Source organism: Aulonocara sp. 'chitande type north' Nkhata Bay, linkage group LG6 (assembly GCF_057382095.1).
Source record: "Aulonocara sp. 'chitande type north' Nkhata Bay isolate Kocher_YH1m ecotype deep benthic linkage group LG6, A_spYH_male_GT1.1, whole genome shotgun sequence".
NCBI classification, from domain to species: domain Eukaryota; kingdom Metazoa; phylum Chordata; class Actinopteri; order Cichliformes; family Cichlidae; genus Aulonocara; species Aulonocara sp. 'chitande type north' Nkhata Bay.
The window spans coordinates 33,331,502-33,358,631 of record NC_141349.1 but is presented as its reverse complement, the minus strand read 5'-3'; the positions used below and the strand labels follow the sequence as shown (position 1 = coordinate 33,358,631).

At 40.9% G+C, this 27,130-nt stretch overlaps 1 protein-coding gene across 11 annotated transcripts in view; it reads left to right on the top strand.

Annotated features, from left to right (window-relative positions):
• Nucleotides 1–27,130, top strand: part of add3a (adducin 3 (gamma) a) — a 103,955-nt gene that overhangs the window by 41,543 nt on the left and 35,282 nt on the right. For 6 of the 11 annotated variants that reach the window (XM_086296416.1, XM_086296413.1, XM_086296415.1 and 3 more), the window contains exon 1: nucleotides 23,033–23,424. The exons of the other annotated variants lie outside the window; for them this stretch is intronic. The gene's annotated coding sequence lies outside the window, so the exon portion shown is untranslated. Of the gene's footprint in view, nucleotides 1–23,032; nucleotides 23,425–27,130 lie in introns of those variants that run through there. 11 annotated transcript variants of the gene reach the window in all.

The following is a 27,130-nucleotide window of genomic DNA, read 5'->3' as shown; positions in this document are numbered from 1 at the left end:
ATTCCTTCCTTTTTTTTTTTTTTTTTTTTTAAAATAAAAATATTCTTATTTATGTTTTAGCTTACCTTCTGTTTTTTATCTATATGTATGTATCTATACCAGGGGTGGGCAATCTCAGTCCACGAGGGCCGGTGTCCCTGCAGGTTTTAGATCTCACCTTGGGTCAACACACCTGAATCACATGATTAGTTCGTTATCAGGCCTCTGGAGAACTTCAGGACATGTTGAGGAGCTAATTTAGCCATTTAAATCAGCTGTGTTGGTTCGAGGACACATCTAAAACCTACAGGGACACCAGCCCTCGTGGACTGAGATTGCCCACCCCTGATCTATACACATACACAGAAATGGTTATAAAAGCTTGTCAAAAGCAGATGACCAGACCATCAGATCATTTCTCCCTTCAAATCCTAGACTTGTCATTCCACACCATTGTCTTCTGTTAAAGCCATAAAACATTGTGGGTTGTTAATAAGAGACCTCTGATGGTGTCTCCTTTTCTGTGACCGGCGAGTTTCGGTCAGACTTATATCGCCCACTTACCAGTCATAAATCTTCTCTGCCTTCATTTTAAATGTGGAAAAATCCTTTCATGCTCGTGTTTAAACACCAGATCCGGGAGGGACCTGCTGTGCTGGTGGGTGTTTTCTGTGATTGGTTAAGCAGAGAGGAAAGATTGAAAGGGATCTTGGTGCAAAGTGTTGCTCAAGGGTAACTGGCATTGCGTTGAGATTAAAAGAGAGACGACCCGTCTGTATGTTCCATCAGACACCTTGTAAATGGAGTCAAGTCACTGCCGCATTAGCAATACTTGTCTTTTTCTGGTCCGGAGGTGCTACTTAGATTACTGTCTGGTGTTACAGTGGTTGATTGTTGGGGATATTCCTGTATCCAGTTGTTAATAAACGGTGATGATGTTTAAGGAGTTTGAGGGACACCACATGGGAAGAAGGGTATCTGCTAGTCTCAGGGGATAAAGAAAAAGAAGGGAGTTGTGGAATTTTTCAGTGCATAGCTGTGGTAATACCCTGTGCAGCTGAAAAATGTATCAGTGATTTTTATCACTGCCAATACTCCCCTGATCACAGGCCAGGAGACTGAGAGTGCAGCAGCAGGCAGTCAGTGAGGTCACTCTCCATCTCCAGTTGTCTTTTTTTCCCCACCTAATGCAGGAAAGAAAGTGTCTACCTTCCTGCATTTGTTCATTTTTAACTGGAACTGACACAGCAATGTGGACCCTGGGGGTGATCCATGCATTTACCTGCCTCACCGACAAATTGGTGGCTAATTAAGTCGTAACATGAGAACCTGTACCCCCTTTTTACTTAAATCTCCTTTTCCAGAAAGCACTGGCCTTTGACATAGATCCAGGTCTGGAATTACATGTCTGTAATGCCAGTTTAAATTATTATGTGGCATGTCTGTAAAGCTGACATCACATCTAGACATTGGTTCAGCTGCACTCCGATATAGTAAAGACATGAATTAGATTAAAGTTGACTCCTTTACAATTTACCGAGGTTGCACTGAGCATGGGGATCATTCAGAAAATGTAAATAAATGTAATGATTTGTGGATAAATAATTATCCATACGTGACGATGCTTTAATCATCAGGTATTTCATGAATTCATTCATGTTGAAGTAATGATCTTAGTTATATTTTAATATTGTTTTTTTTTTTTTTAAGTCAGTGTCTCTGTGAAGCCTGAGACTTCAAGCTGGGACTTGAACCACTAACCAGTGAGTAACCTTGTCAAGCCATGTCAAGGCTATTCCATTGGGATTTCATTTAGCTATGAAGGGTAGCTATTTGAAACTGGTATTTATGCCTTTCCCAGTGTTTTGAGCTTTTACTATTCTGTAATGCTGTTCACATATGGTTGCTGGTACTTACAGCCTTTCATAAAATTATTTTGTCAAACAAAGTGACTCTTAAAATATTGGTCAGAGTTCTTTCGGGGCAACATCTAATATCTCTTAGGGAAACTGTTAAGTCTAATTGTTGAATGTTGCCATTGTGTTTCTTAAATTTGTACAGTCTTAGTTCAAGCAGTAGGATCAAAGCCAGAAACTGTGGCGCAAATTTCCAAGACAAGTGAGCTGAGCCAACTGAAGTTGATGCTGATGCACAGTGACACCCTGTAGTTCCTGGTAACCATTAGCCCGCAGCAGTTTTTCGTGAATTAATGTCTCAGTAGTCTTTATCCTAGTAGGGAAATAATCAGACATTTAAGTCTCAAGGTTGAAAAGATAATCCCTCATGTTTTACTACCTGAGGAGACTGCGGAGCGCACACATTCCCAGATCTCTGATGTTGAACTTCTACAACTGTGCCATCAGCAGCGTTCTGACGTATGGATTTCTAGTGTGGTTCCCCAGCTGCACCAAGGCCGATCAGCAAGCACTCCAGCGAGTGGTGAAAGAAGCTGGCAGAATTATTGGAACAAGTCTGCCAGAGATCAGTAATATCTTCCCCACTCGCTGTCTGAGGAGGGTGCACAGTATCCTGCGGGACCAACATCACCCTGCGCGCCACCTTTTCCATCTGCTGCCCTCAGGGAGAAGGTACAGGTCTATACAGGCCAGAACATCCAGACTGGCCAACAGCCTGTATCCACAGGCTGTGAGGCTCCTGAACTCTCTGCCCCCCTCTCACGGACAATAACCATATCCAACTTCTTAATAGCAATGAACTGGTCTGCATTGGTGCATCATATCTTTATTCTCTTCCCCCTCCTGCCCCCCCCTCTTTCTTAAATAGATAACTATCATATCTGATATCATATCTCACAGTACAATAATATTGAATGGGTTGCATTGTTGTATTTTGTCATGTTTCTCAGGTCTTTGTCTGAATTTCTACGAACATTATTGCCAAGGATTGTCCTATTGCATTGGAGTCACACTGGGTTAAATATGTACACTTGGGTTTTAAGGGGTATTTATTATTTTCTTCTTTTTTGGGGTTGTATGGAAGCCCCAAATGCAATTTCATTGTTCTTGACAATGACAATAAATAAATAAATAAATACTAAATACTTTATGATCCACCATCAGTTGTGTAATCCTTCCACCGCCTGCTTTTCTCTTGTTCTGCCATGCACACATCTACAGCGGCTTTAAGACGGCTGTCATTAGGTCCAATGGAATGCTCCCTATCTTTGTCAAGTTGACACTGACACGTGTGGTAGTGTTGCAGGCATGCTGCGAGTTGACAGCATCTAAAAATCCTTATTTCAAGATGTGAAGCAGCCAAAAAAAAATAGGGAGAATTAAAAACACACACACACACACACACTCTTACTATACTAGAAGTATTTTGCCTTCTTGTTGAAATTTCCATCAAAGTTTCCAACTACTACAGCATTGAACTAGTAAGAAGGTCTTAAGTTCAGTTCCACCATCAGGCCGGGTTTTTCTGTGTGGAGTTTGCTTGTTCTCCCCGTGTTTGCATGGGTTCTCTCTGGGTACTCTGGCTTCCTCCCACAGTCCACAGTGACCTGTCTATCTGACCTGTCCTCTCGCTCTAAGACAGCTGGGATGGACCCTCAATTGGATAAGTGGAAGAGAATGGTTGGATATCCCTTATTTCACAGACAAATATCTGTAATATCACCCATAAATGGAGATCTTTATCTTATACCAGGCATTGCTGCAACCCTTCAGTTCATCTAGCATCTGAAACAAGCCATTTTTTGATTGCTTGAGCTGCCTTAGAAAGTTTGAACAGTGTGTGTGTGTTGTTCTTCTGTACTCAAACAGACCTGTGCATCTGGGACAGAGAGACAGCTCATTTTACTTGGTGGTGCTCCATATAGCCCACTTTGATCCCGAGTGCAACAGTTTTAAAGTAACCTTTCTGTCAGTGTAAACACATTTAACTAATCGTGTCATCGCTGAGATATTTTGCTGTTGGAAAAAGTGCAATTTTTCAACAGCATGTCTCTTTTTTTTGCATAACAAAGAATCGCTGCTGTTGTATATGAAAGAAGAGTGTTGGTAGGACTCTAAAGTTAAAAATCCAAAATCTATGCCCTCTGTGACATTCATCATGTTAGTCCAGTGGGCCGGATTGGAGTCTCTGCTGGGCCAATTTTAGCCCCCGGGCCTTATGTTTGACACTCCTCATCTAGAATGACCATATTGGGTATATCTGGTTTATCTGTCTATTCTCTTCAACTTATCAGGGTTGTGGGGGGCTGGAGCCTATCCCAACTACCACAGAGCAAAAGGCAGAATAGACGCTGGATGGGTCTTCAGTTTGTCGCAGGGCTCTATATATATCTGTGTAGAGTTCAGAGTAGTCTGAAGCTTACGCTTTATGCTAAAATCTATTACATGTGTGATGGCTTTATTGTGTGAAACTTATGAGCTTCCACCATTATAATACAACGCATTTAATGTTCTGGGCCATTTTAACAGTTCGTGGAACCACAAGGTTTGCATTTGGCAAAGCGGCCACTGCAGTAGAAGCTTAAGTGCTGGGGTTCCTTCAGACCGAACAGTATTTCCCATTACACCCCCTTCACAAAAAAAATCTTCTAAATCAAAAACATTCACCCACCACTATACGTGAAAAGTGAAAGAGAAATTACTTGTGGAAACTGTGAGAGAACTTGTAGGTTTCCCAAATGTACTTGAAATGGTTTGTTTGAAGTCGGTGTGTGTGTGTGTGTGTGTGTGTGTGTGTGTGTGTGTGTGTGTGTGTGTGTGTGTGTGTGTGTGTGTGTGTGTGTGTGGGTGTGGGTGTGGGGCTCGGGCAAATTGGAGTTTCACAGAAAGTTTATTTCAGCCCTCGCTCTGTTCACGCTTGCTCCAAAGTTTTCCTTCCTGATTGCATCACTAGGTCTCGGTCTCCGTGGTGACTGTGAGTCATGTAGGACACTGGTTGTCCGGAACAATTGGATCCTAAAACAATATAAGGCTTTTCTTTCAGCATCCTTTATGCTCATTCTGACGGGAAAGGATGGTAGCTCGTGTGTGAACTGGTATATAATTGGAAGCGTGAAGGGCGTGTGAGGAAACAGCTGGACCTACTTGTGCAAACACAGAGTAACGCTCATCCACATCCATAAAGCTGAAAATGACTGAGATCGTTACATGTGAGCTCATGTGTTTCTGCAGAAAAAAGTCCCTTGAAATTTCACCAAGTTAAATGAAGAATGTAGCTAAAATTGGATTAATATCCACTTTTTGAAATTCAGTTCGTTAACCCTCTCGAGGCAGGCGTTGCCGATTTGCAACAATTAAAAACTAACAACCTGATTACCCCACATACATATTTTATGAGGTTTTTTTACTCAGAAGTACCACTGCAGGACTTGGTTGTGCATTAGCAACAAAAAGTTTAATTTGAGCCTGAGAGGGTTAAGTTACTGCCTTGTTTGCTGTGGTGATGTCTTTCTGCCACATTTTTATGACCTAAAAGTATGTTTGTGCAAATGAAAACATCATATGAAGCTGCTTGGGACATCATGTGATAGTGGGGCTGGAAAGGTTGCAGTGTTCTCTCTATAGCCAGAAACCATCTGCTGCTTGGTTTTAAGTAAAGTCTAATTTCATAGTGCGTATTAATCACAATATTAAAGTCCTTGGTGTGTCATGGAAATCGTCCTCCTCCTTGCTCTTATTTATTTTTTCTAGGAATTACTTTTTCATTAAAAAAAATAAATAAATAGTTTGGAACGTCACAAGTTGTACACTGTTTGCTGTTTGTGCAGATAAGAACATGAACAACAGCAAGAAATAGAATACACAGTTTGAGATAAGTGAACATTGTTGGAATGATGTGAGTGGTGACTGTGAGGAAGAGAGGGCATCTTTGAGGCCCAAGCTGTGGACTATTTTTCTTCCGCCTTGGTGGTCTAATTATGCGGACTCCCTATAGACCAGTGAAGCCCTTTGCTATGATTGAGTTGCAGGATAGGCGCTGATAATGGTCATTTTCATGTATGTTTGAAGTTGTCTCAGTGAAGCTTGTATGAATGAAGGCTGTGCTACAGTACGAGCCTGAAATCTCTTTCATTTTGGAGAATTTCCTACGATCAGCGACATAGCTGCAGTGAAACGAAGTATGCTCAGTGGTCAGAGCAATTAAGATGCGCACAATTGCACATGAATGCGTGCACTAGAACGAGACGCCCGCACACACAAACCATGCCACACTTGGTCTCAGCAGAAAGTTATGACTTCTGGCCGTGTGTCGCTGTCCCTCCGCAGGACCCCACATCCTGACAGGAAGTTTGTCCTTCCTTCACACTCATGCACGCACACACAAACTGTATGTGTGATACCAAGACGGGGAAAGAGGGCAACACACTGAATCACTGCAGGCTACTCATATGGGCAACCGGAAAGTGGCAGCGATAAGGGAACGGAGATAAAAGGATGAATAGATTTAATTACACACCACAAAAGTGGGAAATTACAGATTGAGTAAAGATAATGGCTTCTTAGAATTTCAAACCCACATGAACTCAAGTTGATTTTAGCGAAACTGTACAAACCAGAAATACTTTTTTCTATTTTAAACTTGTTTTGTTTGTAATCTGCTTTCACAACTTTTCTTTTTTGACCAAATCCAAGTGGAACTGATATTGTAATATTGTACAGGATAGCTAGCAGGTTATTCCCAAGTCCAGCAAAACAGTCACTGCTGGAATACCATTAAAGATCATGATTTTTTTTTTTTTTAAAAGAAGTGCCCGTTTCTTTAGTTGCTTTTTAGCACACACACACACACATTTTTTCTTGTGACAGCTACTCCAAATGAAAAAACTAAAACCCCTAAAAGACCTTTTAATCCTCTACAAAGATAAACTTGTTTTATCTTCTTCCATGTTTTTGGGCTCCATTGCATTTACTCTCAGTAGATTTTGTTGACAACACTAGGAAAGGATCCCAGGGGCCCGTGCAGCAAGATGCCCGACCGTCTGGATGTCATCAGCACCCTTTGCTCCTGCTTTACTTTTCATGATGGATGCTTTGTATGACTTTGTGTCACAACCCCTGAGGCTCGAGCCTGACAGGCCCGGAAACACTGAGGGACTCATGAACAAATAGACACCCCAGAGGCTCTCTCTTTTTCCTCTGACAACATGTTATTGAATCGTTTGATATGATAAAACGGTTCACAAAACGGTGTCAGCGGCTCACACTGAGAAGAGCTGCTTGTTTGCTTTCCTGCAGCTGGTTTCATGTGATACTTTAGTCTCTAGAGTGAGACCTTATCTTTATGTTTATCTTCTATATAGAATACCCTAGGCACGTACAGGTTTGGTGAAATGTCACCCTTAACCTCCTAACCTTTTATCAGAGTCAAATGTTCTGTGATGGCAGGATGGACTTTGCAAAACATGGGAAAATGCCAAAAGTGGTCAAACTTTTTCTTTTGTCTTTTTTTTTTTTTCTTTTCCAACCAGCAAAACATCTACATGTAAGGATTCTTTTAATCTGCGGATGTGGGTGTTTTCAACCTTGACTGACCTTGGAAGTTGCTAAGCCTCAATAAGTGGCCTTGACTTGAACACAAAGCTGCGTGTCTATTGTTGGTGTGTTCTCTTTCGTTTTTCTGGAGTTAAATGAAAATGCCTTTTGGGAGGCTGGTTGATGTGCGGTCTCTGTGTGCTCTGTCTTCGACCTGTGTGGTAGGATAGCATAAGAGGCTTGTGGGATACTGGTGGGACGAGGCTGTTTCACAGTTCCTCAGCCTTTTTGTGAAACTTTCCAAATGACTTAACAAGAGAATCTGGTTTTAGATGTGGAGCTCTTAAGTTCTGAGAGTAGATTTAGCATTATGAGAATATGGTAAATATAATTTAAGAGCTTTTATGTATATATTCGGTGCAGATGCTCCTATGAATGACACTTGGGATCTGGGATCTAGAAAGTAAAGCATATGTGACTGGATGTTTCATCTCACTTTCTATCTTACTTTTACTTCTGTTTTTGCTTCTCAGTCTTGGTTTCTCCCTTTTTCTTTCTGTTGGGGTTGGGTCACCACATGCACCGACTGTTTGTTTGGAGTTGCCATAGAAACCCGTGCGAGTGTGCGCCTGTTTGTGTGCTCATGCTCGACTGCATGTGTGTTTGTGCTGGTGAGATGGGCCTGCAGTTCTGCTCCGTGCATAATGACCTCATCCAGACACAGACTCTGACATATCGAATCTGTCTGCTTCCTTGGATTGTGTAATGGATAGTCCCCCCAGAAATGCGCACACACACGCACAGCAGCTCTGTGGTCGACGCCCACTCAGTGTTTTGCCCCGTTGCTTGACCACAGAGGAGTCATGTGGCTCTCAGCGACAATGTCGCAACTCCCTTTGACAACAGGAACAGTGCATAATTGCTTGATAATTCAATGCTGCATCAGTACATAATGAGCTTTATTTGAATAGACTTCAGTATCACATCTCTTTAGAAAAGGAGAAAGTTCACGAACTCGCAATGAACTCCCGAACTCTACTTCTTCTGATATATAATTGTACATGCTGAATATTAGTGTTTTAAACTGTTTCTACTCCCACCTTATCACACGGGGTCAAGCTCCTGACGTTCCACAGCTGCTCGTCTCTGACGGTGTGAAAATATGGAACCCAGCCCCAGTGTTGATGTGCATTTATTATAGCTGGGAGTTAAGTCACTGGTAAGAAATCTTTTTCCGTGTGGAAAAGAATGCTCCTCTCTGTGAGTGGAAAAGCTCTGCTTCATTTCACAAAGATTTCTGGAAGATGTATTTTCCCCTGAAGCATAAACGTACGCGCTTATTAAAGGCCTACTTACCGATTTGCCATGTGACTGTGGCCTTCCATGAAAATCCTGTATTCACTGTTAAAAAGAGCTCATTCAGTAGCACTGCCGGGGTGCATTCTCTATGTCATGGATATTTGCTTTTATGTTGCATGCTTAGTTTTTCATCAATTTTTGACTTTCGCCGTTCCTGTTTCTAATAAAGCACGCAAAAATAAATCAGCCACAGTTTGACACACACGATCACGAGTAAGATTTAAAATGTTCAGCTTTTCATATGGGGGGAAAAATAGCTCGAGTTCTTCTCTGACAAGCCTGTGAAAGATTGCCAGGGAATACACCTCGTATGCATCAACTGTCCATGCAGCACAGAAATCCCCCCCAAACTTGCTTTTTGCTTGGTGGATAAAATCCCTGCTTGTTTCCATATGTTTATTCAAGCAAAGTGTGTTTAGTCACCTGGTGCAGACTAGGGATGGGTATCGTTTAGGTTTTATCTGATACCAGTACCAAACCGGTACTTTTGAAACTGTGCCGGTGCTTAAACGGTGCTCGAACCGGTGCTTAAAGAATGGAGAACACAAAATTGGTCCAAAAACCTCTCATGTTCAGCTGTTTTATTGTAAAAAGATAACAACGTTAGCTTTTTCTGCAGCTATAGGGGATATATGGCATCACTCTTTGGCTGGAAGCAGTGCTTAATCAATGGAAAAAACAAACTTTGTCTAAAAACCTCTCATGTTTAGCTGTTTTCCACTTTTTCTTTGGTCATTTTAGCCTTTTTGGCCAGGGTGAAGGGAGTATCTGCCATCAAACAAAAAGACAGCTGCATGTACAGTAACTACGACAGTGTTTGCTAGTTCACCTTACGTGCATTAATGTAATAACGTGGTTAGCCTACTCAACGTAAATTACACACGAACAACATTAAGCTACTCACGCAGAGAAGAACGGCTGCTGCTGCTGCCATCATCATCCTCATCATTTCTGCTACACTGGCAGGGCTAGGGGCCAGGACTCTCCTCTTCGGGTTTTTTGGGGGATGTTGCTAACTCCGGGTCCGATAACAGGCAACCCACGCACAGATGTGCTCGGTGTGAGGTCTCGCAGCAAGCTATCAAATACGGCGCATTTCTCGGCTTTTAAAAACATGCTATTCGTCGCCAGGTGTTTCATCAGATTCGAGGTGTTACCTCCTTTGCACAGTATCGGCTTAAAGCACTTGTTGCAGGCTGCTGAGTTTGCATCTTTTGCTGTGAAGAAAACCCGACTTTGACCGCTTCGCTTTGGGCATTTTTAATCTGTAGCTCTGTTCTAAAAGAATGTACGTACCTGGGCCCGCCTACTATCCTCGGAAACGTAAAATGATTGGCTGGAATCCAAAATGTATGACATCTCAGGAAAAAAAAAAAGCACCGAAGTAAAACACCAAAATGTGCGCTGCATTTCGGTCTGGTTACTACCGTTTATGTCAGAACTGGTGCCATAATGGCACCGGATACTGGTACCCATCCAGACAAAGGTTCAGTCTGGTGTGAAGTGATTGACTTAGAAAAGATTTGCATTGAAATGAACTGCTTAATTTAATGGCTAGAGCACATTGGTCCACTTTATTATAAAACACATTCAATTGATTTATCTTTATCATGGTCTTATGTAATGACTGCTGCCACTGTTACTGTGATAGCGAAACATTCCTGCTCAGTGCTCCGCTCTGTTTCCCCTAAGACTGCCACTTCAAAAAAAGCTTCATTATCCGACTGAAATCCAGGACACGAGTATATTCTTGTCTTCTGCAAGGAAATCTATGTAAGCTACTGCAGTGCGGAAAAAAATCTATTCGGCTGCTGTAAATATTAAAGGGGTGAAAGAGGATACAAGATGTTTTTTACATCCAAGTTTTGGTTTTATTGCTGTTTTCCATTTTTAAATAATAGGATATTTTATAGAAAGCATCAGTTTTTTTTTCCATGATACTGAAGCTATTTTCATGCTTTTGACCTAATCCTGCAGGCTTTTATGTGAGAACTTGAATATGTGATGTAGTCGCACTGACCATTAAACACACTGTATCTGCCAGTTCTGTAGAACCAAGTCTGTGTTATAGCAGATTATTGGAACGTGTACGCGACAAGGTGGTGCAAAGGTTAGGGATGTTGCCTCATAGGAAAAAGCCGTGTTGCCTCGTTTATATTATGAGTGTCGTCCCAAATTATTGGGGAAATCTGCAACATAGCATACTACGGATATGTGGAGGAGCCAAACAATGTATCCCCGTATGAGCTTAACCGTGTGCTTCATCAGAGACTGGACAGTCACCCCCTAACCCTGAATTAGATAAGTTCCTCCAACACTGTCTGAACAATTGTATGTCCAAACAGCTTTATGAATAGTATAACTAAGCCTGTTTACAGCTTTGGTTTTAGAACTGTTTGTCAGACCCAAATTTCTGAACCTGAGTTTTTTTGTCTTCCATTACCAATTTTTGTAACCTTACAAAACTAGAAATGCAACATTCACACACATGTAGTAGTTGACTGTGAGCATAACCCAAGTGTAAGGTTACAAAATGGAACGCTTGCTTATAAGGTATATTGGATTTGTCAGCTGTGTTCAGTGAGTTGGGGAAAAAGGGCCACATGAGAAATTTTAACATGTAGTACGAAAAGGCAGCTGCATCCTTGAGTTAATCATTTAAATGAAACGTGAACCCTGTTCATAAGTGGCCATAGTGCGCTGATGGAGCTGAACCTGTGTACCGAGACTCGGTGAGTGCTGTGATTTGAATCCTAAGCAGGGGCCATTTATTTAAAAAAGGAAAAAAACAAAACAAAAAACTTTCTAAAGTGAATTTTGTTTTGAAGGCAGCAGAATCGGACAGTCCAGTTTTGCCAGTCCCACTCAATCAGGCATTGATGCCAGCGAAAGCTTTGAGAAAATGTCAAGTAATTCACACCAAAACTAATTCAGTGCACAGCTTGTGTTGTGTAGCCATGGAGCAATTCAGAGCGCTCTGCTGTTTAGCCTGTGCCCAACTATAAAGGCAGTGTCTGGCGGTGAGGACATACGGTAACGGTTAGCAGCTGAGACGCCCGGCCTTGGATTGTGATTGTTTGTGTGGGTGAAGCAACAGGGGCCCGTTAAAGTGTGTCTGTAACTCTGTCATTACCAGCTATAATTACAGGGTGATTAGCAGTCGTGTGTGTGTGTGTCTGTGTGTGTCTTGTGTTATGGATTACCTTAATTTGGCATGTGATCTGTTTTTCAGAGGAATCGTACAACAGGATCCAGATTGGGATTCATTTATTTAATGAAATAAACTTTCTTTTACACAGGAACCAGTAAAATTTGTGACTGGTTGCAACACTATTAGGATGATGCTCATCAAATGCATTATGCACCATGCATCTTATTTTTATTGTATTTCTTGTTTTGTAAATATAAGACTGTGTAGATGAAAGAGAAAAATGAAAAGCGGACCAGTGTCCTGAAAGAAGCAGCAGAAATATGATTCAACAGTTCTGATCACAACAAGAAGAATTAATGACGTTAATATAGATGAAAATATTGAAAGTCAAAATAGAAAATGTAGTCATCTCTGAAATGACATTGAAAGCAGGATTGAGTGATTTGTGCTCCGAGTCCTAGCCTTGAATTAATGTGACGGGCTTTGTATCCAGGGAGCTATTTTACTGCTAGTTGTATGAGCATAAACTAAGTGAGTGGAGAGAAGAATGAAGCTTGAAGCTTTGAATGTCTTTGTCTACTTCCGTGTGACATGCACCACTGCTTTCTGTGCCAAAGGTAAAAGTAGGTGAGCTTCTTTTACCGTTTTCATTCAGAGGAACTGTCTTGTGGGATGTAATACTACAAAGCACCTTTGTGTCCCTTTAAAAGTTTGTTTAAGGAGCAGGATGTTGACTTCGACGTTTTAGTTCACTGACAGTCTTTGAATAGTCATGCTACTGTGTTTGAAATAAATAAATACAGTAACTGATAAAGTGTCTGCTGAAATTCAGAAAAAAGTACCAGAAACACAACTATTAATCTATGAATTCAATTTCATTTTATTGGTCCCCCAAAAAAGTGGATTGCTCTAAAGTAGGGATTTTAACCTTGTGTTACATGGTGGGCCACATGCAGCCCCCTTTGATCCTGAGTGGGCTAGACCGGTGAAACTCCCCTTTCTGTCAGCATGAAGAGGTTTAACTAAGATCTCTTTAAAATAAGAAAAAGATGAAATTTCAGAAGTATATGTTGGTTTTTCTACATGAAGTTCTGCTGTTACAAATGAAAGAAGTGTGTCAGCATGATTTAAACTAAGAATTTAAAGACGGTTTCTGTTAATTCACAGAAAAACACTCATTTCTATAGTAGATTGTGGGGAAAAACAGGAATTGTCGTGCTACTTAATTACTGTGCTACAGGTGGGACATCCATGAAGTGGGTAAGCTGTTTATCAGGAGGAAAAGCTGTAAGATTTAAAATAAAATCAAAAGTCCAAAATATATGCCGCCCTCCTAATTTTCCAGGCTGATTATCACCCCAGGCCCTTATGTCTAAATAATTCACAGATTTTACATGATACATAGAAGTCAACATCCTACATTGACATAATTTCCCTAGGGATTAATAAAGTATTCTGGTTCTGATTCTGAGTTTGAGTGCGGTACTGCAGTTGGATGCCACTGTTGAAAGATCTCAGTTTGTAGAATTTATTCCAAGATATTTTACAAGGAAGTGTTATTATTGAAAATTGGAGACCTTGAATTCCGCAACCTGAGGTGACAAAGTGGGGAAATGAATGCTGAGGCAACCGGTGTGTAAAAGTCGCCAACGCTGTGCTGACTCAATCACTGCAGAGTTTCAAACCTACTCTCGCATTAACATCAGCATAAAAACTGTGGGCCGAGAGCCTCATGTCATAAACTTTTATGGCTTAACGGCTCCTGTAATGCGTATGCAGGTCAGTACTTTTATCCATATAGTGTACGTGGAAGCTCAGACTACATTCCATCCATTCATTCTCTTCCACTTATTCTTATCAGCGTCATGGGAACCTGGAGCCCATCCTAGCTACCATAGGGCCAGACTACACCCTGGACAAGGAGGTGACTATATTAATATTTTTTTTTTCTCCTGCAGTGTGGATTCGAGGTGTGCATGGCATTTTGTTGTCAACAAGGAAGGGAAGATTTTCATGTGTGTGGATTTGAGGTAATCTGATATTCTGTGACTGTTAAGAGTGACGACAGTACACGGGAATGATTATTACAAGCGTAGAAACCCCAGAAATATTAAAGAGAGATAAAGACTGCATGCAAAGATATTACAATGCAGCTGGGAACTTATCACCTGTGCTTGTCACAGGTGTTACCAACATTGTTAAACACTGTAAATCTCGGCTAAATTCAAACTCAAAAGTAGTTAAAGACTCTTTTAGATTTCAATGCAGATGCCAGAAATGCTGAGACATAGAAATATGATGCGGCGTTGTTTACCAAGGTTAACTGAAGTATTTCCAGTGAAACAAGAGTCACTTTAAATTTAAACATGAGCTTTGGTTAGAAATAAGGACAGCTGAGCATTATAAAGTAAAGGAGGAAATTACCTCCTTGTTCACAGTAGCTAAAGTGGCCATAACAACGTTTTTGTTTTTACGGTCAATTCATTGTGCAAGTCGCTGATATTGATACGATCTTTTTCAGTTAAAGTCAAATGTTTTGCAGATGACTCACGCAGTTCATCTTGACTGATCGCCTGTGAGCCGAGATGTTATCTTATCTGTGTGTTTAAATTTCCTCCAAACACTGAAGCTCCTAAGCACTCGTGCTGTTCTGCCGTCGACCTGAAATAGCACATTTGACAGAGGGTGATGCCTGGGCGGTGACTTCCCATTGTTGCTTCTAGGCCACGTTTTATCTCTGTCAATGGAGGAAACAAACTCCTTAAAATACACACACAGGCCCGCTGCTTCCTTGCTCACCCTCTCTGCCTCCACAGAAGTTTATTGTCTCTACCTGAACCTTGAGGGAGAAGCAGGCTTCCCTGTTCACGCTCGAGTAGGTTCATGCATTGGTCTGTGTGCGTGTATTTCTTCTCTGTGCTAAATAACACAGCTGCTCAGACAGGCACAGCTTTGTTACCAGCGAGGGCTCCAGGAAGTGAATCTGAATGTGTCTCTTTATTTTAAACATTAGCTCTGCTCTTAATGCCTATTTACCCTTCAAACAGGGATTAGTGACTACTTATTATGACTCCTATACAAGTGTAAAACTAGACTAGAGTCGCGTAAACATGCGTGTGAGCGATAACTTTATGGGATTGTGTGTGTGTGTTTGGACACTGGTGACATAGTTTTGTCAAAAGTCTGTGATTCCGGTTTTAATTGGTTGTGGTTGCTTTGAATAAGTGAAGACGTGAGATTAATGACCGGAATTTGCAGTTTGTGTCATCCTGCTGTTTGGACTTGTTTGTCAAAATGTTTCCCTTCAAGAGGAGTATCTGATGTTGCATAGGAGCTGGCAACTGTGAAGCAGTTTTGATGTTGTCCTGTGAATTTATACTTCCTTTAAGGAATAAACTTGAACTTCCTGACATGTGGGCAAATGGCATTTGAAGTAAGGTCAGGGGTTTTTCCTTATAACCATTAACTGTCTTATTATGTTAAGAAATCCACATCCATCCTTTTCCCTTTGAGGAGTCTCCACATTAGTCTGTTTCTATTTTATTGTGTGTGCGTGTGGTGTCCTTTTTTTTTTCCTTTTCCCCTGGTCATGAGTTCAAATGTTTATATATTCCCTGGTAGTTAACATCAGTGAAAGTGCCCTATTGCTCCTCTCCTCTTACTGCTCGCCGTTTGGTGGGAAATGCTGACAGAACACTGATAGCAGGGCTTTGGCTGTAAATGGATACCAGCAAGCATTCAGCCCAGCAAACTGTCGGGCCCTCTCCTCTGTTGTGCTCCGTTTTTGTCCACGGCTTATCGCAGGATTCAAGGAGTGGATGACTTCAACAAAAAATGTAGGATTACTTGAGTACTGTAGTGTGCAAAGGACTCATTAATCTTTAAAGTTAATAACAGTTGTGTGGAGTGTGTTAGAGCACTAAGCGTTCTTTTAGATGTATAGGATTAGTGCAGCTTTGTTTGTCATGTCTCACATGACTGAACCAGGGGAAATAACAGTAATTTTGGTGTCCACACAGCCATAATTAGCTGTTGTTCAGAGACTAGCCTGCTCTCATCACCCAGTGAGATATGTTGTTGATTGGGCAGCATCTTGAGACGGTCCCACCTGGATGGTGCTCTCATTTGTACTCAGTGAAATGGCAAAACAAAAGCTGTTTTCACACATGCACTGCAGCCCTGAACTTTGTTACCGGGTGGAACTGCATGTAAGAACACAAACGTCCAAACTGTATAAAACTGTCTTTAAGATGCCAGTTCCATGGTACAAAGTCTGTGTGATATCCAGACTCTCCTTTAGAGCATTATCCAGGCAGCACCATGATCTAAATAAGAGATTTCTAAAAGTGAGTCTCCTCCTCACGTGAGCAAAAGCAACTTGAAATTTCCCAACCCGGCTCTCCCAAAAATGTCCAGAGATCCATTCAGACCTTTGACACGCCTTTCTGTAATTTACTGTAAATTCAGAAATCTGGCTAGACTTGGTGCGCAAATCTGAACTGTATGGATACAAATGATTAGATACCCATGCACGCCTGTCTGCTAATGACCAAGAAAGCATCGACAGACTGACTACCCAGCATTCTGTCTGAATGACAGAAAGCTGATAACAGATTGTTGGAGTCAGTAGTCACGTCTGAAAAGTTTATCTTATGGTTTTGTAGTTAATCTTTAATAGTTTTATATTGTGTTAAAACTCTTTCAGATACTCTCAGTTTTACTATTAAAATAACTTAAACTGCTCAAAACGTAAGCGTGTCTCTATCTGTACTACACTGTTATCTTTATACAGTTAACTGTTTGGGGTTTTGTGTGAAAGTGGCTTTATTCAACAATGTGCACAGAGCTTTTTTTCACAGAGTCAGCTGTCTGCGTGCGTCCGTGTGTGTGGAGTTTGTAAAAGTGCTGAGTGATGCACCGACTTCCAGAAGGAGGGGTTGAGAGGGATCGGTCTCCTTTCTGTGCCAGTCTATACTTGGCATATTTACCGCACTGCAGAAGAGAATGCTGTCTAGACACAGGTCTTGGTAGTGTGAATATAACTAATATTTTACCAACTGGAGCTGTTAGTATAGAGTAACACCATACAGGATAGAGTGCAAGGAAATCAATTGATTGTAGTGTGATCCTTCATAAGTTATTATGATCTTTAGTTGATCTTTAAGTGGTTTCTTCAGATGTGATTTGCGAGAAGCAGGTTTTTTTGTCCGTTGCATATTCTTCTAGCGAAAGTGCTGCAGTGTGACAAAAATCTTGCTTGTATAGAATTATGCATATAACAGATTATAAATGGATAATACACTTGTATTAAAGGATTTACAGCTGTGTACAGAGATGCCCAAGCTGATTTTGCTGCACTATTGTTGCAGTGTTACTTTCTCTTGACTCGGATTGCTATATAGGTGTTTATTACTCTTAAGCACTTTCTTTTAGATGAGCTGTGAAGGATTATCCTCAATCTCAAATAAAAGGTCCCCTCCAGCTGCTGCATACCAATAAAGGTATTTTCTGTAAGCATTCTTCATGTTTTCTCACAGATCAGCATTGCAAAAATGTCCCCAGAGTGCATTGTTGTTCTTCTTTCTGTAGAAGACAGTTTGTTCGGGAAAAGAAATTGTTAGTCGTGTGATGGCTGCTTGTTTGTTGGTGTAGGCCAGCTGCAGCCAGTTGAGCAAACACTCCAGGGATTTCTTCCACATGTATTTGATGCCATTTAAGGGAATCTGCCTATTATTACATGGCCAGTGGCAACCAGACTGTGTGAGGAATATGTATCAAAGGGGTGGGCAATTAATTTTCCCATGGGATCACATGAGAAACTGGGATTGTTGTGAACTGTCAAGCAGAATTGAGTTCAATAAACTGGATTCATTTTTGGTCAGTTTTAATTTGATCCCTGTATAAACTGCTCCTGGCAAGAGTAGATGCCAGGTTTTAACAATTTGAATAAGTGTGTTCGGTTTAAGTCTGGTTTAAATCTGAGGTGGAAATTCAAAGGAGAGCAGACAGGTAATCCTCGCTGAAAGGTAATCTCTATATGGATTTGTTAAACTTCGTCACTGAGACAATGTTTGTTCACATATGAAGGTAGATTTGAGAGTGAGAATGAGAGAGGAAAAAACAAAAAAATAACCTTTGTAGAGGTGTAGAGTTGGATCACGTTAACAATCCATTAAAATTTGGCTTGCATCCACCAAGATCCAGAGTCATCTTAATCATTTGTTGACCGAAATTTGACAAAAGGCCTTGAGAAAACCCTCTGGTGTGTATTGTTAACAAATGCTAAATGTATAAAGATTTAAAATATAATTTCCCATTTGACCTCTGACCTTTCCTTCAAGGGCACTGGATTGACCTGAAAAGTCAAAGTGATGATAATGCTATATAAAGGTATTTAAAAAAACATGTTAGTCACTGCTATTGTTTGAATTGACAATACAGACATATAAGCCACTTTTCCATAAGTACCAACTCGGATTGATTGGTTTTCTATTATCATCCAGTACTACCTAATGTGTGAAGTTGTTGTTATAGCAACACGTCCAGCGACGTAATTAATATGCGACATGAACGTTATAACAAAGGGTTTTTGTTTTTTTCCCCTAGCCATTTCTGTCATTGCCGGTTTTTTAAAAAAAAAAAAAAAAAAAAAAAAAAGAAAGTTGTTTGTTTTCGTTTATGTTGCTAGGCAGTTCCTGTTGCCTAGCCACCGCAACAGTAGTGGCTACAGTTGTAATGTTCGAAGGAAATGCATAAAATCTTAATTTTATGTTTGACTTTTATCTGAGTAAATTGTATTTTTTCATCTGCATGTGATGTATCTGGGACAGCCAACACCACAGCCATGTGCTTAGTCCTTTTAGCCACCAACGATGCTAACTTTAGCTAATAAACAAGCTCATGTGACTCGTCTCATTTTATTTTGAAGGTACAACTATGACAGAATTTACATTTACATACACTTTATATACTCAGTGGAAGAATTTAACTCTGGTGTCTCAAATATTCCATGTCAGTTAAAATCATATCGTTTGTACCTGTGAGTGTCTCACAGACAAATAATAATTGATGCGACCACCGTCTGAAAGCTTTAGTTACTGCGTATTTAAGCTTTTATGTTTCAGATAAAATGCAAGGCAAACTGATGTAGCAAATATTCTTTAATTGGATGACAAATTGTACAATATAATTTTCTTAAAATGTTAAAAATAACAGATCATTAAAGAGGCTGATCTTTTTGGGTCAAATAGGAAAGGGATGATACAGAAACATGACAGCCTTATAAAATACTTACTCTTTATGAATGTATAACTTTTATTGAATGACAATAAAAGGATTTGTCTTCTTCTAATGGAAAAGGGGCTGTGGGGAATGAAACATGGGGATTCCTTCATAAAATGTCTTCTCGTTAAAACTGTCCATAAAATTCAACTTTCTTTTGTAAATGTTGTCAATACAAACAAATGATACTGATATATGGGTATTCTAAATATCACAATATAGTTTGCATTCAAATATCATGTCACATTTGACCTCTGACGCTCTCATTCAAGTTGACCCCAAAATGCATTATATCTTTAAAGAAAACTCCTCCTTGCTTTCGCAGTGTTGCTTGCATAACATGTACTTATTAGGATTTTTGTTTAAATCCTATTTTCCCATGGACCTTATGGTCTGGTACAATCAATGCGCCGGATGTTGCTCACAGGCCATACCATGCCCAGGTCTGACCTATCTCATACTCTCCACTGTTGTTGAAAAGATGGAATGAACGATAAGCTGTTGACTCCATTTATGCTTGTGCTGGTGCAATTAGTGTTCATTATTATGTGGTGTTTTCCCACTGTTTTATATGCAGTGCCAGCCAATGGAAACAAAACACTGGGACTTGTTTCCCTCATGGATCCCCACTTTTTTGTGGTCAGGTTCTTTCTTTTTTTTTTTTCTTTTTTTTTTTTTATTCTTCCTCTTTTTCTTTTTTCTGAAGAAAAAGAAAAAAACTTATTTTTCTACTTCTTTGTTCATTCCTTTGTGACCTAAAGTAGTCGGAAATACGCAGGAAGAATCAAGGGTCCTGAACAGGCCAATCACAGTTGTTGCGGGCTACGTCAGCACGGTGTGTACTTGCATTTCTAGGGTGGTGCAAATCAAGTTACGGTGTAGGATTTCAGACAGGTGTGCGACTATGACGTACGTATGATGGTAGATTTCCCGGTAAAGGGTAATTCCCCAGTGAAAATAACAAATAGCACATGTCACCTTTGGTTTTAAATTCAACAATAACTTGAGATGCTTGGAATGTATTACAGTCTTACACACAAGTATTATTAACTTGTATACATTTAGCACATTAAAATTCTTGCCTGGGTTCTTTATTAAGCACATTTATTTGTTGTGCGACCTGAACAAGCATCACATTTTCACCACTTTGTGTTGTAGGCAAAAATTGAGCTTTAAAATGAAGTCGGATGTAAACTCAGGAGGAAATTCTGATGTCACAAAATAATGCAGGGCTTTGATAAAGTTATCTTGTGGCAATTTTCCAGCTGTGAGATATCAAATGGGTGGGGCTTGGCGTCTGTTGCAGCAGTGTTATCACCGTTACTCTTGCAGGAACCTAAACAAAAACTCCATATCATCTAAGCCATCAGGCGATCACAACAAATGTGTACTATAGCCCTTTGTTATCTAGGGCTCTCATGAAGCAAATTTCATGACATTTTGCGTAATGTGTGAGTTTTGTTATGATAGTGACACACTTTTGCAGGACTCAACTGGTACTTGACGTGCCATTACTGTACCTTGCAACTTGTGCTGCTTTGTTGAAAGTTGAATGAAAATGGTTATGATGCTTAACAAATTAATGTTATCATTCGTTTATATTAATTGGCTAACAACATGTTAAGTGTAGTGACTTGTAGATTAAGACTGTCTCAGTGTTTCCACGTGTAATCCCTGAATGATGATGTGAAGATCAGGGCTCTGTGGGGGCCATGCCATCTGTTGCAGGTCTTGTTCTTATCTTGAGGATGTCCTTATGACCCTGTTGTGTGCTTTGGGTCACTGTTGTACTTCTGAATGACAACTTCCTGAAAGTGTTGTTGAAAGATCACAGTCTAAATACCTAAAGTGCCTAGAAATAGTTTCTTTATATTATTCATATTTTAGGATTTTAGCTTCAAATGCATGTCTTCATTTAACTATACCTGATGCTGAGTCTCTCAGCTTATCTGCATCATCACTATGTACATTCTTACAAGGTTAAATCCAGAGTGTGTGTAAAGCATCCATATGTAAATTTGCATTTGATGTGAAGCGTTGATCTTTTAAAAGCAAACATTAGAATGAATGACCTGGCTGACAAGTTGTTGACATCTTGGTTGCCTGGATTGTTTGTTTGTCTTCTGCATGGATGGCTTGTGAATTGGACTGTATTCAACTATTGCAAGGGGAAATGTGTGCCATGTGTTTCTCTGGTGGTTAAGTCATCTGTGGCTTAGCTTATTCCCCACTGGGGGGTTGAGTTTGTGGTCTGTGTTTTGCAGTTGTAGAGACTTAGTCTATTTCCTGCTTTGATTGCTCAACAGGTACAGAGCCGGAAGATGCTCCTTCAGCTGGAGACTGTGCTAATGTTCCCACTGTATAGCCTGTTAACGTGTACCGAAAGGCAACATTCGCCTGTTTTCTTTTCCCTTTAAGACACTTCTGTTTATCATTCTGCTAATCACTTTTCGTCCAAATGCTTAGCAGTTGTTTTAAGGCCAGATTTTATATTTTGTTCAAGTTCATAATCTGTATTGGTTTGCCATTTTGTTAATTGTACCTTTTGTGGCCAACCATCATATCAGTGTCTTCAATGGACAATACAGGCAACCCTGACAGTCTGATAGCGACCAAACAAATCACAAAAATGTTAGTTTTTTTCGGTTTTAGGGGTTTTTTTGGGTGGACCACCATATACCTCTTTGTGACCAGTTTCATGTAACGACAGCAGTTAACTTTCAGCAACCACCCACCAACTCATTCAGTCTCCAACTGGTCTCTAGGCTTGTGTGATTGGAGTCTGTTAAAGAGTCTGCAAGATGTCTGACAGTGTTAATATGAGAATAATGTAGGGAAGAGTTGATGAATTCGTAAAAAGTGTATGGGTGTATTGTGAACTTCCTTTTGCATTCTTAGTGCACACAGCACCCACTTTTTAAAACTCAAAACACACTATCTGATGTAGTGTACAACCTTTCACAGCGTCCTAACCTGATTTTCGTCACATTGTTTGGAGTTCATGCATGAAAAACAGCTTTGGTGATAAAGAGAGACGGAAAACCAGAGGACACATTTTTCATATTCCTCACCAGCATAGAGTGAAGAAAGAGAAAATGCTTTGAGTGCTTTTGAGCAAGTTTAGGGAGTGTAGAAATACAAGATGTCGTCATGGCTTCAAAAATGGCTTTAGAGATACAATGAACAGCAACAAGTATGAGAAAAATGTATAGGCGAAGTGAGTAGGGCCACAGACTTGCAGAGAGCTGTCATGTGACAGATGTATTGACAGACGGGTGACTGAATTATGGCATTAAATGATACTTTTTAACAATGTTCTTTTGTAAGGCTGTTGGTATTTGATTTTATCAGAGAGCCAGATAGCATTGATTCAATGGGGCAGAAGTGACAGTGAAAGCCGAGCAGTTTCTGCTGCAGCAGGTTGTGCGGCTGCAGTTATGCTGCTTCCAGCCAAACTAATAAACACTGACCTTTAGTACAGTCGCCCAGCGAGGGGGGAAGGACAGCAGTGGGTGTGAATGAGAGACATAAAAAGAAAGCGAGCGAGAGCGGCTAGTGGAATGTGAGGGATGTGAATGGATCAAAGAAAAAAAGAGAGGAAGAAAAAGGCTAGACTAGATGGAGAGAGGGAGAGAGAAGGCAGTGGAGGAGGGGAGGTGTGATTAGTGTGTGAGCCTGAGCTCTGATTGGTCAAAAAGCCTGTGTGTGTGTGTGTGTGTGTGTGTGTGTGTGTGTGTTTTTTAGCCAGTGGGCGGGGGATTAAGCTTGCATCACGTGGTCGCTTTAGCTTCTTTTCCACACAAACACACGCCCCCATTCACTGAGGGCACGCACATACACAGATCCTCTCACATACACACTCACAGCTGTTGATACTTCTCTATCTGATGAACGCTGGAGCAGCCAAGACGGGGAGACTGTAAGAATCTGGGAGAATCTGCTGTCTGCTGGCAGCTTCACCGAGGAGCATTTATATGGAAAATCTGCAGGGACGCGTGGACAGACTGGTTTTCTGATCGCCGCCTGGTTATTCGTATCCCGCTCTTTCTCTCTCGTCTCTCCCGGCTTCTTTCTGGGACTCACTGGTGGAATTTGTGCACGGGCACCAAGCAGCAGTGAAAAACAGAGACATGTGTTTTGCCTCAGCTGCCTACTACTACTCCCCATTCTCTCCCATTCACTGACCACGTAGGAAATAAACACAAGGTTGGTTGTGCTTGCATTATATTTGTGTGTCGGCTGCTTGTGTCAGTACACCTGTTTGCATATTTTGTATGTATTCCCTCTGTTGTATGGACGGATGTTTTTGTTTCATTCATCCGACTTGGGATCTGTTTTCTGCTCCCACTAGAACCCGGGGCATGACTCCAAAGGTTACTATCCAAAAAAACGATTGGCAATTTTAGGGGAATTCCATGTCAGTGTGGCTGCCAGGGCGCTCAGGCATATAGACCTCTGCACTGTAAACACGTCTGGCAATAATAGTGCACTGAGTGTGAGCACCAGAGAAGATTAGCTCTGTGAAGGAAGATAGCAGGGAGTGTTTTAGAATCCTTACAGATGAAGTATAGAGAGAAACATATTAGACTGAATATATTTGCAAGTTAAAATGCATTCACAGTCACTAGTCGTTGCTCTAAATCAAGATTTCATAAGAAACCATCAGCTTAAACTGATAGCCAGGCATTACCCTGTGTCATGGGTAACGCTTGCTGCTGGCACAGTGATGGATTCAAGAGGAGCTTTCCTCATCTCATAGCAAAGCCGCTGGAGGATCATGTAAGCTGCTGAGCTTTTGGCTCAAACATTGTCCTTCAGTTTCACTGCTAGAGCTCTCACGCAGGCGTGTTTGGACAGGGAACGCACCTACTTGTCTCTGTGTGTTTGGGTGTGTGCATTAGCAAAGTTTACGCTACAGGTCACTGTGTGCGTGTGTGTTCGCGCTGCTTTTTGCAGCACTCGGGGATATAATTAGCGGCGCACAGATTCTTTCCTGGTATTGTTGTTATTAGGGTTGTAACACAGCCCAAAAGGCAGTTTGTCTATTTTTAGAGGTGGCAGAGATGTAGGCAGGCTTGCTTTTGAAGTCCATCTGCCCCAGCACGATAAAGACAGTAGCTGCATGCATGTGTGTGAGTGGAGAGCCCGGGCAGTGTCACTCGGCATTTTAGGGAGTTTTTGTGACTACATATGTTTACTCATGGCTTCTTGCTTTACTCCTGCCTTTCTAGCAAGTTTGCGTATTGTATACGACGAAACATCAGAGTGAGATGGATAAAAGTGAAACAGAGCAGAGTTAAAGGACTGGAGAGAGGTCTGTGTAGGCTTCTAGATTAGCCAGCTGTCATCAGATGAAGATGGAGAGTTATGCCTTGTCTCAGGCACTTGCTCTCCATTTCCAAATGTCAGAAGTATTAGTGTGTAATGGATGAGTCCTCTGTCTTAGAGATAAACATCGAGTTCCACTAATGGAGGCTGTCCACAGAACCAATTCAAATACAAGGAAGTGGTCAGTTGAACTGCAGCGAAAAGTCACAAACATGTACGCATCCTTAATTGTCCTTTTTTCTCGTCTATCTCTTCTCTGCAGCAAATATTTTCATACTACACATAAATAAGATTTTACATTAGGATGTAACGAACTGTAAAGAGTTGCTTTGATGTATTTTGGCCGAATAAGATATTTCAAGTCATTCTTTTAGCACTTTAAGTTACTTTCTGTCATTTTATACATGAAATAACTTATTAAATACAGTTGTATTGTACAGTTGGTTTTTATGCCTGACCTCTTATTCTTACCTGATAGTTAAGGCCAAGCTCAATTTTAACTCGCTGCATTTGTTATCTAACTAACTAAAGTCACATTGAGCATTCTGTGGTTCGTAGCAGTGATTCGTGGCACTGTTTTATAAATGGGAACTTTTTCATGGACAGCTTACCCTCAGATGAAAACATGTTGTCTGTTGGTGCTTCTAAACGTGCAGATGGGAGGAAAAGGAGGAAAAAGAGGAAGGGTCACTAAAGGTCTTGAGGTTGTGCTGACCTCGGGTGCTGCAGTCACAGTCTAGTGCACATCAGTAAACACAGCCCACCTCATTTATCAGCCATAGAATTGTGAAGTTTACATCGACTGCAATAATAGCGTTATCACGCAATGCCACACTTTAATGGCCATTGCCTTTGTAAATTCCAGTCTTTCACTGAACAAAGCTCAGTATAAACTGGCATCTTCAGTGGGCTGCATTCAAAAAGTGTAAGCATCTGTCATCGAGCATGAAATTAAGATTATAAATGTTGCTGGTGTAATGTGAGGATCGGGTTTCATTCTTACTCAGATTAATTGTGCATTCTCTCAAATGCGCACACACACACACACACACAACCACCCCCACTGCTCCAAAAACGTCGATTCCTCTGGATCTGAACAGACTGAGATGATTCGAGATGAGGACAATGATCTATTGACAGAGACTGGGGGAGGTGGGGGTGGGGTGGTGGAAGTTCATGCTGGGGACTGCTGAAGTTGTGACAGAGCAGGGATGGGGTGGTGTATTCAGGCATGTGAGTGTGAGTGGGGGGTTGGGGGAGTCGTTTTATTTTGGTGAAACTACAGCTGTTGCATTCAGCCATGCAGAGATTCCAGTCAGCAAACTTTATGCGTGAGCTTCTACTGTCAATCACACCGTCCTTAAATGCATTTCTTATTTACACATCTGTCAAGTTTCTCCCACGTGGTATTCCTCAGAATACCTGCAGTCGAAGATATAGGAAAAGCTGTGGATATAAAGCACGAAACAGGACAGCACAGCAAATGCATCTTTATACAAGTCTTTATATCAAAGTCCTGCTCTCAAAACCTTTTGTCTTGGGCTTTTGTTGATCAGGCCTGTGTAAAGTTGTTCAGCAAGCAAAACAGTGCGGGCAGGAGGATGAATTCAATATCATGTTACATAACTCTGTGCTGCCCAGCTGCCTTCAGTTAAAGAGGATTTTACTTTTTGGGAGGCTTTTATTTGTTTTTATAGTATAAATCAGAGCTATGGCAGGGAGATCAGGCAGACAAAGAGTGGTTTCCTGAGTCCTGGATTCTTAGAGGTAAAGACATATAGGAAATACTGATGTTTAATGGATATTTGAGTAAACACACAAATGGAGTGTTTTTTATTTCAGCCTCGGGGTTCAGGCTTCTTCCTGAAGAGAGAGAGAAAAACCATAAATCAGTCACACGCCAATGTGAGTGATGAGTAAGGAAAATATTGGTTAATTTGTCATCCATGTGTGAGGAGTTCGTTAAACTTTGTTTTGTGTGTGACTCTTGTCTAATCTCAACCACAGTTTTAATTGGCGTTTGACCTGAATGAGTGGCTTAGTGGCATGTGTCAATCTAAATCACCGCTCAAACCCTGCTGTTTCTTATAGTGTTAAGCTAAGATGACAACGCTGAATTGAAATACAGGAGGACTCTGTGCTGGCACAGGAACCTATACATTTTAATTCTGGTGCTGTCAGATGACTACTGCATTTTAAAAAAAAAAAAAAGAAAAAAAAACTTCGGATCTATTTCCTTGAACTTTTTTTTTTGCTGTCATTCCTCTGTTGTCCAAGCCAAGACACCATCTGGTAGCCATCCCATAAGCTCCGCCTCTTCATGATACACCAGCATCTTACTATTTGGCACTGTAACTGCAGCTGCGTATGCTAACAAGGGCTCCTGGAAGATGCAGTGTTTATTTATTTTAAAGCTCTGCTTGCATTTTGTTTTTTAATCTTTTGTATTAGTATTTTTGTTTTGACTTTATTGGCTTTGACTCTTGGCCTGAAAGCAAAGCGCTGAAGTCATTTTCTATTGTTGCATTTACCAATTCCTGCATCCTGCAAAATGCTTGTCATGCCAGTTGACCTGAGAATGAAC